At 24.9% G+C, this 11627-nt stretch overlaps 1 long non-coding RNA gene across 1 annotated transcript; it reads right to left on the reverse strand.

Moving 5' to 3' along the window:
• Nucleotides 1–2884: 2884 nt before the first annotated feature.
• LOC128197574 (uncharacterized) lies at nt 2885–4007 on the reverse strand. Its single transcript, XR_008250138.1, has 3 exons — nt 3796–4007; nt 3553–3703; nt 2885–3218 (listed from the first exon to the last, which is right to left on the reverse strand). It is a non-coding gene; the product is annotated as an uncharacterized LOC128197574 (long non-coding RNA).
• Nucleotides 4008–11627: the final 7620 nt, after the last annotated feature.

Below are 11627 nucleotides of genomic sequence, written 5' to 3' on the forward strand. Positions count from 1 at the left end.
TATTGTTGTGTGCGTGCCAATATAACATTAGACTAATTTATTTACAAGTTATTTAAACACTATTTTCTCCTATAAGTAATTTATAAAAAAATATTTACAATATTAAATACTTCGTTTAGTTATTTACTGGAACAACTATGTAGGTTATGTTCATCTTTATTAGGGTAGGAAAATGTTAAAAAAGTTTAACTAAAATCAAAATAAGAAAATCCTAAATTATCTCCTCAATCCACATCTAAGAGATAAAGACTCTAAACAATGATTATAGTTGATGATTATGTTTGGATTTTCTGTTTGAAGTGACAAATGAAACAAGACAGGAAAATTCTCACCAGTGACTGCATTCAAAGAGACAACAATGGAAACAAGTTAATTTACACATTTACTTGTGCTTATACACAGAAATTACTAATGGACTACTCTATACCTTTCTTTGTTATAAGTTCAAGAAATACTAAAGACTAGAATTCTCTCAAGATAATTAAAAGGAAACCACTAAAAAACTACGCCATTTTTATGTAAAGAAACTGCATAATTCGTTTCCATATATTGTGTGCAATATATATATATATATATAATAAATTCATTTCATTATTTTCGTTTCAAAATGTCTTTTTATATAATTTGAAACTTAAACATTTTACTTTCAAACAACATATGATTTTACTTTTTAAATATAAAAGTTAGAAGCTTTTATGTTTTATTTTTAAAATTTTCTTTTTTTTTATTTAGATAAAATATGAATGTCAAAACATAAATTAAATACTTTTTAAGAAGTTGTATAATAAGGTCCAATAAAAATAATAAAATTTAAAATAATAAATTTTAAAAAATAATGTAAAAAGCATGTAATAATGGTTTTTAATAAAATAAAATAAAAATATAATAATATTATCTTTTTAAAAGATAAAAAATAGAGTAATATTGTTTACTAACGTCAAATAAATAAAGTATTAAATTACTAATATAATTAAAATAAACTTTCTCTCTCTTATTATATATATTTTATGAGTCCCTACCATATCTTTGTCTCTCTCCGTCTCTTTTTCTTCATTTTTTTTTCTCTACCCCATACATACATAATTTTAGAAAGCAAAATAATATATTTAAAAATTATATATTTAGTAATTGTAAATAATACAACAAAAATAAACACGTAATTTAGTATAATTATAATTAAAAAAATAAATCATATATGTTTAGAGGATTAACCTCCAATTTTCAAATTATTGAATCAAAACTTATTTTTTTAACTATTTCTTTTGGTATTTTTTTTATTAGAAATAAAATTGTATTTGATATGGATTCTATTTTAAATAATTTTTTTTAATTTTATTTTTTTGACTTATTGGAAATTTTGATAATATTTTCTTGAATGACATTCAAAATAATCAATACGAAATTTTTTGTTTGTAATTCTTTGAATAATGAGAAATGATTTCACTAACTGAACAATTAACTCACATTATCACAATAAATAAAAAAATGAATTTGTCACTTTTAAAAAATATCTATTATTTTATTTTTTATATGCATACATATTTAAAATAGATTAAAAACCAAAAATAAACTATCAGAATCTAATTAAATATTGATCGTCGTGATTATTAAAAGAAAAATACATGATAATAAAATCATAATTAAAAAAAATACTATAAAAAATACATAATAATAATAAAAAAATTATGTTCATAAAATAATTAATATTCAAAATTAGGCTAAGAGATAAAAAAAGGTGAAATTAATACTTTACTATCAAGTTAGATATAAACACAAACAATAAATAGCTTAAGAGGTAAGAAGAGAGAGAAAAAATCTTAATAAGTTTTTATTAATTATTATATTTAATTCTATATTTTATTATTTATTAACGTTGAATAACATATTTTATAGAATAACTTAAAAATGTACCTAATTTCATTCTCATTATACATACACACATTTTAACCCATAGATGACTTAACTTTAATTTTTAAATTACATTAAATATATAAATGTAATAACTTATTTTATTGTAAACCTTTTTTAAATAGACAAAACTATATAACATACATCTATATTTTTTTGTTAAATAATAATCATAAAGATCTAGATTTTTTATACATAGGTGCATCTATAATTAATGTTTCCAATAAAAAAAATCTTAATTTTTAATTAAATAACAAATATTTTTATAACACTGGAGCGTTACAAAATGTGCATGTTGGTAAAGAATTAAGAAGAAAAAACACGCCTTTTTAAATGTTGTTATTATAAGTATTACATGTAGCTGAAACTCAAAAACATTAATGATTTCCAAAGATGATTTCTATTACACAATGCAAAGTTTAGAACCATTTCATAAATTAAACTATGCTTTTTTTAGCTGTATGAACGAGTAGTGACGTAAATACTGTAAAGATGAAGATAGAGAAGAACTAGGTTATGTGTGGTTTGCCTATTCATCATGCCCTAATCATGGAGTGCTCAACGTAATAACTTCCTTTTAGTTTTAAGTTATGCCATACATTTTATGTTACACTTGTTATAATTTTTTTTCCTACTTTTATATCATTTTTATACTATCTATTCTTATTATAATCTGACAATCAAAGAAAGTCCGAAAAGAATAATACCACTTGACCTTTTAAAGGAGGCAATTGATTAAACTAGGGATATGCCTTGATATTTGAGTATCTCTCTCTTTATATTTTTGATTAATTAAATGAAAAGTGATAAATAAATAAATATATCGCTGAAACTTGCAAATTGTGATTTATGACAGGCATATGGTATTAATTAATTATTGGGCAATTAGGTGTAGATTTTGAAATTGTGAAGAAGAATAAAGTTGCAGAACTAACCCTTGGGAACATAATGATAATTAATTAGGAATATACCAGCACATCCTCAAAGCATCAAATAATTAGTGCTTAGTTTGTGGCATACAACGGTGCCTCAAATCAATTGTCGTTACTTAAAATAAGTACCCATCACATTCTGCTTTATCACTACACTAACTATATATTAAAGCCAAGTTTAGAGTACCTTTAAGAACATGGATTAAAGAATAGATTGCGTAATGATTTTCGTTTATTTTTATCATCCTCGTAAATTTTGGGTGGGTAATAACGTCGTGCTGATCAGGATTACAAATCTTTGTCCCCGTTAACTCTAACATTAAGCTTCTTCATTGCTTTCAAATTTCTACTCTGTCATTTCTTCTGTGACTTCAATGTCTGCCACGTGAAAATGAAATTCTTTAGGTTTAAAAATACACCAGCCAAAAGAGGAAAAAACTCAATGAAATCGGCAAAAAATAAAAATGAGTGGACATATATGATTTTAGGTTTCTCTAATTTTGAAATAACTATAGTGAAATGAGATATTCGAATTAAATTAATAAAATAACTGATGAAAATAATATGAATAAGTAAATTTGACCTCCTGTGGTGCCTATATATATCAACCAATTATATATATATATATATATATATATATATATATATATATATATATATATATTTTTTTTTTTTTTCTATAGCTTATAATAGTGTACTATATTAGATTTACCTTAATTAATGGTTGTACCAAATAACACGATGATGATGTCACACACTTTGAAGGTAATACAAGGTGATGGTGATGATGATGTATCTGTTCCCTCCTGGTGTTTCTTTTGTTTCCCTGAAGCCTCTTTGAGGATGTAATTTATATATACGTGCTGAAAATGGAAAAGAAGAGATTATAATTAATATATGAGAACAGAAAGAGTTGAAAAATGAAAAAAGTATATCCGAAGACACAGTGGAAGACCATGAACGATGTTGCTGGCCACTTCTCTTTGGCATGTGATGTTCAGAAACGAACAGTTATTCTTGTATGTTTACTTTTGCAATGTAAAATGCTTTTTTCATAGGCCTGCTCCATGTGAGTAGAACAAAAGCTAAGGTAAAGAAAAGGACAAGCATTTCAAAGATCTGAATAATTTATTTAAAAGCTTTCCCTAAACCACATGGAGGGGTCATGGCTTGTCCATCAAACTCAAGAAAATAAATAAATAAAGTGGGAAAAGAGAAAAAGAAAAAGGTGGCTATAGTGTATGTAGAGATGGCAACCCCATATGTGTTTGTTTATGCATATATGTCTCAAGCTTCATCCCTTAAATATGGCACATTTCCATCGTCTTCTTCCTTGCCGACAAATTTTCCAGATTTTGGAACACATACTACGCTCTTTTTTCCTACAATTATGTAGCCAATCACCTTTCCACACATATTTCTAGTATCACCCATGTCTATTCTTTTTATGCTATTCTTCTTTTCTATTCATATTTATTCATATATACAAATTTTCTATTGCTTTTCCTATCAATAATACTCATTACAAATCCTTTTCTTCAATTACATTTGCGTTTGAAAATTGATTCACATTAAGATTTGCCTTTGAAAGTAATTTCCCTTCCATTTGAGTGTGGGATTTACAGAAGAAACAACCAATACAGAAGGAGTGGTGAGAAAAGAAAGAAAATAAAAGTAATCCTTAGCTTGATTTGGATGAATTGTTATCATTTAAAGGAAAAACACACACACACTAAGGAATTAGATATTTGAAGAAACAACAATTAACTTAACATAGTATGTCTTTCTAAATCCTTCGAGATAACTAGGAAATAGTATAATTTGAGGGAAGGGTTTAGGAAATTTACAAAAGAAATTATTTTTAAGTTGTATGTTTTAAATAAAAAATATATATATAAACTTTCTTTCTTTTCTTTCTTCTTTGACAAGCAAATTATATGTAAAGACTTTATAACAAATTATACACTCAATCAAATAATAGTGTACTTTATGGTCATCCAGTCAGTTAAGGACCGGACCGTCCAGTGAAAAAATAACCGACCGATCTAGAAATTATTCTAAGAAATAATAGTCATTAATGGATAGTTAATAAGAATAATAGTCATTGATTAAAGTCATTTGTTGGTAATTAATGAGTCAAACCTAATGGTAAACTCATTATAATATTTATAAATATATGTTTAACACAAAAGGTAGATAATTTGAATTATGATTACTCATCTTTATTACAGAATATTTGAGTAAATCAGTGTCTTGAGTATCAGAGTGTCTTTGACAGGTATCCACCCCCACGCCAAAGACAAAGAGAAGAGAGAGGATAGCATAACTTGGAAGATCATCATAAAACTCATCCGGTCTTTAGGACAACTTTGAGTGCTTAAAAGACATCAACACCTTATCCGAAACAAATAGCTATGTCTCTTAACAACATGAGATTGTATGTTCTAATACACCTAACTTGCTAAGTTAAAGAAATTTTTATGTATGTAGATTTGATGGCTTAAATTTTGTTGTATAAAAATAAAATGATTTTAATATACTAATTCAAGGAAGTTGAAATTGGAATCCTATCAAACATTTCTCGTTGATAATTAATTTCTTAATTAAAATAAATAAAATAAGTGTGATTAAGCTACAAGATCCTTCGGTAATGGTGATATTGAAGAAACATAAAATTATGGAAATATCCATTCCGAAGATTGTTAAATTTTCGAGTTTGAACTGCTAATATCTTATTATTGGTTTGAAAAATTACTAAATAAATTATATATTTAAGATGTAATAAGATACTGGTATATATATATATATATATAATTTGTTTAATTTGTTTATCTTAGAAATTTAAATTCTAGGTTGAGTATATATATAAGAAAGTTCAACAGCATAAAATATGAAAGATAAAAATGAAACGAGAGAAAAAAAACATATAAACAATACAAAAAAAACTAATATCAAAATAAAAAATATTTTAAATTTAATTTTCATATTTATCTTTCATTTCTTTTTAATAAACTACTCATTAAAAGCATTACATTAAAAATATTAAAAGTGATATTTAAAGGTACTTTTAAAATCATTCATATTAAATGACAATGTAGAGATATATATATATATATTGTTAATGCATGTCAATTAAATTATAAAATTGTATTATCAGTTGCAGCCATAATTATCAGAACTAGCTTATCCCAAATAAATAATAATAATTTAAAAGTTACCTGCGTTATATTATAACTCTTGCATGTGGTGATAGTTATTGTTGCCACATAAAGTCATTATTTGTACACTTATATTAACAGTAAATATTTTTGGTAAAAGCTCTCGATTTAAATACAGAGGCTTACGAATTTCATCAGAGTGAAATAAAAGTTTGATGGCTTTCTCATTAATCAGCTGCTCTTTTTATTTCAGTTTTTATTTTTTATTTTTTTGTATTCTAACAATTGAAGGTTTAACTATAGAAAAAAAAAACTACGTTATGTAAGCAAAATTATCATCGTAAGGAAAAAACCTAAAAAAGTATTTGAAAAAAAAAATTATTCAATATTTGCCAGTGAAATAAACGGATTTTTTTTATGTAAATGGAACAGAGCCCAAATTTCATAAAAGCCTTCTAAATATTTTTACCTAATTTTTATTCATGACAAAACTTACTTACTAAATTATGCATAAATACAATTGCTACTAAAAACTTCACCAATATACGATAATCGAAAAAAATCATTTCATAAAAAGCGTTTAAAATAGGTTAAAAGAATTGCCGCACTAAGAAAAAAAATGATCGATGGGTTTCATTTGTAATTTGATCAACACATATTTAATGATAATTAATAAGTATAATATATATAATTTAAAGCATATCAGTTATAAATAGTACTGATTTTTTTATTTCATAATTTTATATGGTTATTTTACACCTTTTTTTATAATTTATATTTTAAAAGGCGTATAATTATACAATCTTTTAACTTCTCCCTGCCAGCCAGAAGGTATGCAAGTAGGGATATACTAATCTCATTTTGGACAAATTGCAAATTTTTATAGCTAGTCCTTGTGTGCTACATGTCATTGTCTACTGTATACAAAGTCATGCAACTTGCATTTAATTAATTAGTTGGTGAATACATTAATTAAATAATTAGAGAAATTACCGTCTCACTAACTAATTAAGATTAGTTGTAAGATTTAAGAGATAATTAAGATGCATACATGATTGTGATGATGTTGAATTTGACTTGCACAATAACAACTTGCATGTATAAAGGCATGAAATTAAAAAGAGGCGCATATATATATATATATATATATATATATATATATATATATATATATATATATTATCATACTCTATCTTATTTAATTAGGAAGTCCTAAAGTAGAAAAAAAAAGGTAGAGGCATATAAAAGTTAATATTGATCTCTTCAAATCTTAAAATTGAATATAGTGTTTAAAAAGCATATATTAGTATAAAACTTGTGGAAATTAAAAATTAAAAATTAATTAAAAGATGTTTTTAAATAAAATGTTGGAAAAGCGAATATAGGTTTTAAAATTAAAAGTTATAGGAATCCATTTTATATATTTTTGAGTGAAAGAAAACCCGAAAAGACAACCTAACGATCGTACGATGGTGGCTGCCATTATGTGAGGTCTAAATTAAAAGACTTTTAATATAGATGAATTTAAATCCTTTTATTAAAAGGATAAATGCAAGTAACCTAATTTTGCCAAACATAAAATTGTCTTCGAGATGTGAGGATAAATTGACTTTCATTTTCAAGTCACTAGATAGCACCCAATACTTTTTCAAAGGAAATAAAAGAAAATCTAATTTACCCTAAATTGTGGTAATATTGATGGTAAGCACGTACATGATATGACAAGTAAAAACTTTAACCTTTAAATCACTTCCAAAGATAAACAGTTTCACCTAGTTACATCTTCAAATACATAGGCGCTACGGTTAAAAATTAACCATTATCATTCATACAAAACTATAGGTATTAAGATCATACATAATGTATTAAAAAATAAATTTAAATCTATTTTTTTTTTATAAAATTAAGTTCTCTGATGATTATTTCTCCTTATTTGTTATAAAGTAATCTTATTTTTAATTAATATAAATTCTTTTACTTGTTGACTGACAAATATATAATAAAAAGTTTGAATACGAGTAAAAGATATGTAAGTTAATTTTTTAAATAGATTTTAAAATTTTACTAAGTTAGTGTTGCTCAGGTTATTTAGTTGATCATATAAAAAATATTTTTACAAGGTGAAACTAAAGTCATAATTTTTCTATAAACTAATTTCAAGTTATAATAGAGTTTTTGTTAAAGATCTCACATTAATTAAAAATAAAATAATTTTACAATATACAAACAAGTACAAATATCATCTTATAAGTTGAGTTAAATTTAAAGATTACTCCTTAAAATATTTGTTAAGTAGATTTTAAGTTTAAGTCAATCCTATATAACCAGTTTGTAAAGTAAAGTTTGTACTCGCTTATATTTTATAAATTAGTTTTATCTCTAATATATGTGAAACTTCTAACACACTCCTCTCATGCTAAGGTACATAATAAACATAAATCTTGATATAATAGACTCTAATTCATGATTCTGATACAATGTTAAGAAGTGAACTTTAAACCTAACTCAATCTCACAACTTGTAAAGTGAGATTTGCACCCACTTATTTATATATATATATATATATAAATATTATAAATTGACATTATATCTAGTCGACCTGAGACTTAGAACAATACTATTAAAGTCATTTAAAACTTATCTAAAGAAAATTTGTTGTTGTTGAACTTATCATATTACTGCAATCGGATTGCAATCAAATTACTTATTAATGTTTAATTTTACACTCAAAATATACCTGATTGTGAGAAAAATACATTGAAAATATTATATAAATTAAAGATAAAACAAACTTATAATATACAAATAAATGCAAATATCATCTTAAAAATTAATTTTATAAAATTAAATTAGACTTTAAATTTCCTTCTTAATACTTATGAGTAACTTGCCCAAAAATGAAGCAATAATTTAAGTGATAATTAATAAAATGAAATTATTATGTTTTGCTACATCGTAGAGAAAGAAATGGCAAAGGGCAGGATCGGCTCATAACCTAAGAAATAAAATCACTGATTTAGGCCACACAAAAAATATCAAATTTCTCTTAGTACTAATTATTTTAAGTAAAAAAGAAAACCTTAAAGAATTCAAAAAATAAATTTTAAACAAAATTATGCTAAAAATATTTTATTTTAAAAAATTTAAGTTGCGTTACTTCCTAAAGAGTTTTATAGTTAATTAGAAACACTACATTGGATGGAGGCCGACCTCTCCTAAACTCAGGCCAATCAGTATAACCTTTTCACCCAACCACTTGTTCCACTAACACACATTTGAAAAAGAAATCCACTTTCTAAACAAACATTAAACCTAGTTTTCCCCTTCATCCAACAAAAGTCAAGAGAATATTTCCCATTTTAATAACAACATTTTTTTCTTCATACGTGCTGCCCTTCCTTGCGTTTCGACCGATTTAGAAGATGTTATATTGCATTTATCATCATATAAATTTTGAAAATAAATTTTGGCATACTATATATATTGTTTTTTTTCTTTTTATTTCGTATTTAAAAGGAGACTTATATTAAAATCGAACCATGATATTACTGGTTTCATAATTACACATGAATAGCATAGCCAGAAAAGATGATATTAGTGGTTTGATATAGATTAATTGAGAGAGGACATTAAATTGGGGAGTCATACATCATTTTCTGTGGGTAGGATAAGAGTTTATCTTACTTAAAGATGATAGTAGCATGATTAGTATGTTTTGTGAGTTTGTGAACAGATTGATTGGCCTCTATTTTCCATCTTATCCTTCTAAGTGCCCAAACTCTATTTTCTATTGGCTACACTTAATTCACACATGCCTAATGCAATCACAATGTAAACTTCTTCGCATCAACCTTTTCAAATCATTATCATTACTTTTCCCTAATCAATTTATCTCTCAAAATTCCCAATACTAATAACATATTCTTATCCATCTTTTTGTACATCTTCTGCTTCCTTCTTCACATTTCAACTTCATATACATACATCACTATTTTTAAATATTATCAAAACTAATTCACGTTTATCTTATATAAAAATTTGGTGAATTCCTTTGTCGAAGTGTAGTTATTCACAATTTGTTAAAAAGAACACAAAATTATTTAGGAAAAAACGTTCAGTTAATCGGATAATATTAGTTAAAATATGTTTCTTAGTTTATGAAACTTTTTCTTTTATAATGGAATCCGACGAAAGAATAAAATTATGGTACAAATTGAGATACTAGTGAATCCGACGAAAGAATTTAAAGTCATTTTGGTTCCTTCTTTCAGGCATTTTGCGTAATGTAGTTTTTGTGAAAGGAATAAACATGAAGAATTAAGTACCATACATCAGTTTCCAATGAATGTGCTGGTAATGTTAAGAGAATATGTTACAATGAGGACATGTGAATGTTCAGGTGAAGAAAAGAATATACAACTTAGATATATATAGGAAATGTTGTACTATATATATATATATATATATATATATATATATATATATATATATATATATTATTTGGGATTATTTATTTTTAGGATAAATTAGGAGAATTATGATTAGAAATGTTGGTTTGTAATATAAAGATGAAATATAGCGATAATGATAATCTTGGAAACCATAATTAAATTGTGAGATTCTCAATGATTAAGTACTTGCTTATATAGTAAAACAGTTTATTATTATAAAAACAATTGAGAGACATGAAAGTAGTCTAATGTTTGAATATTTTAGTTGAAAAAATTACTTAAAAAATATAACATTAATGAAACATTGAATTTATTTCGTGTAAAAAAATTGATATTATTTTCGATTAAAAATTTTAGACAAAAATTTTTAAATTTTTATTTTTATATGATATTTAACTTTTTCATCTTTATTTTATGTTATATTTTGACTTACACTTAAATTTTTCATAATTTTTTTTAATTTGAAAACACTCAGATCAAATATATAATGGAAATGAGAAAGATGTGAAATAAAGTTAAATTTTATTGATAATGTGTACCCTTGTCTACAGTATCGTCAATGGGGATGAACATGGATCTTCTTCCAAAGGTCAGCCAACACAACATTGACTATTGCTCTAGCAACAATGAAATTTATTTGGACATGTCACTTTTGAATCAGGCTAAAGAGTTATGTTGTTTATATAGTTAACAAAACTTTCTCATCTTTCTTGTCTGTCACAGTGATCTTCTTATTTTAAATTACCTTTTATTTTCTTACTGTCTTATTTTTTGTTGTACAAAAAAAGAGTGTATGAACGTAACGTACACATACAGTATCTTAGAATTTAAGTAGGTGGGTGAACAATGATGTGAAATGATAGAGATATATAGAACATAAATAATGATTAATTTTTTTTTTCAGTTTGTAAGATAAACGTTGTGTGTACTATTTAAATTTTTTTTAATATGTTGTAATAAAAGCTTTTGAAAACGTCATGATCAAGAGATCATAATGCTACAGGTACAAGAATGTGGCTTTATAAATTGGGTTCAATTCTTAAATACTTGCTATGCCAAAACCATTCTATATGGGTTTTGTCAAGGAAATGGGGCTGAGCCAATAGAAAGAGCAGTGGTTAAGTTTTGTAAGAAAAATAATTCGTGTAACACATGAAAAAACATTTAAAATATGTTGT

The sequence above is a fragment of the Vigna angularis genome, chromosome 6 (genome assembly GCF_016808095.1).
Source record: "Vigna angularis cultivar LongXiaoDou No.4 chromosome 6, ASM1680809v1, whole genome shotgun sequence".
In the NCBI taxonomy this organism is placed as follows: Eukaryota; Viridiplantae; Streptophyta; class Magnoliopsida; order Fabales; family Fabaceae; genus Vigna; species Vigna angularis.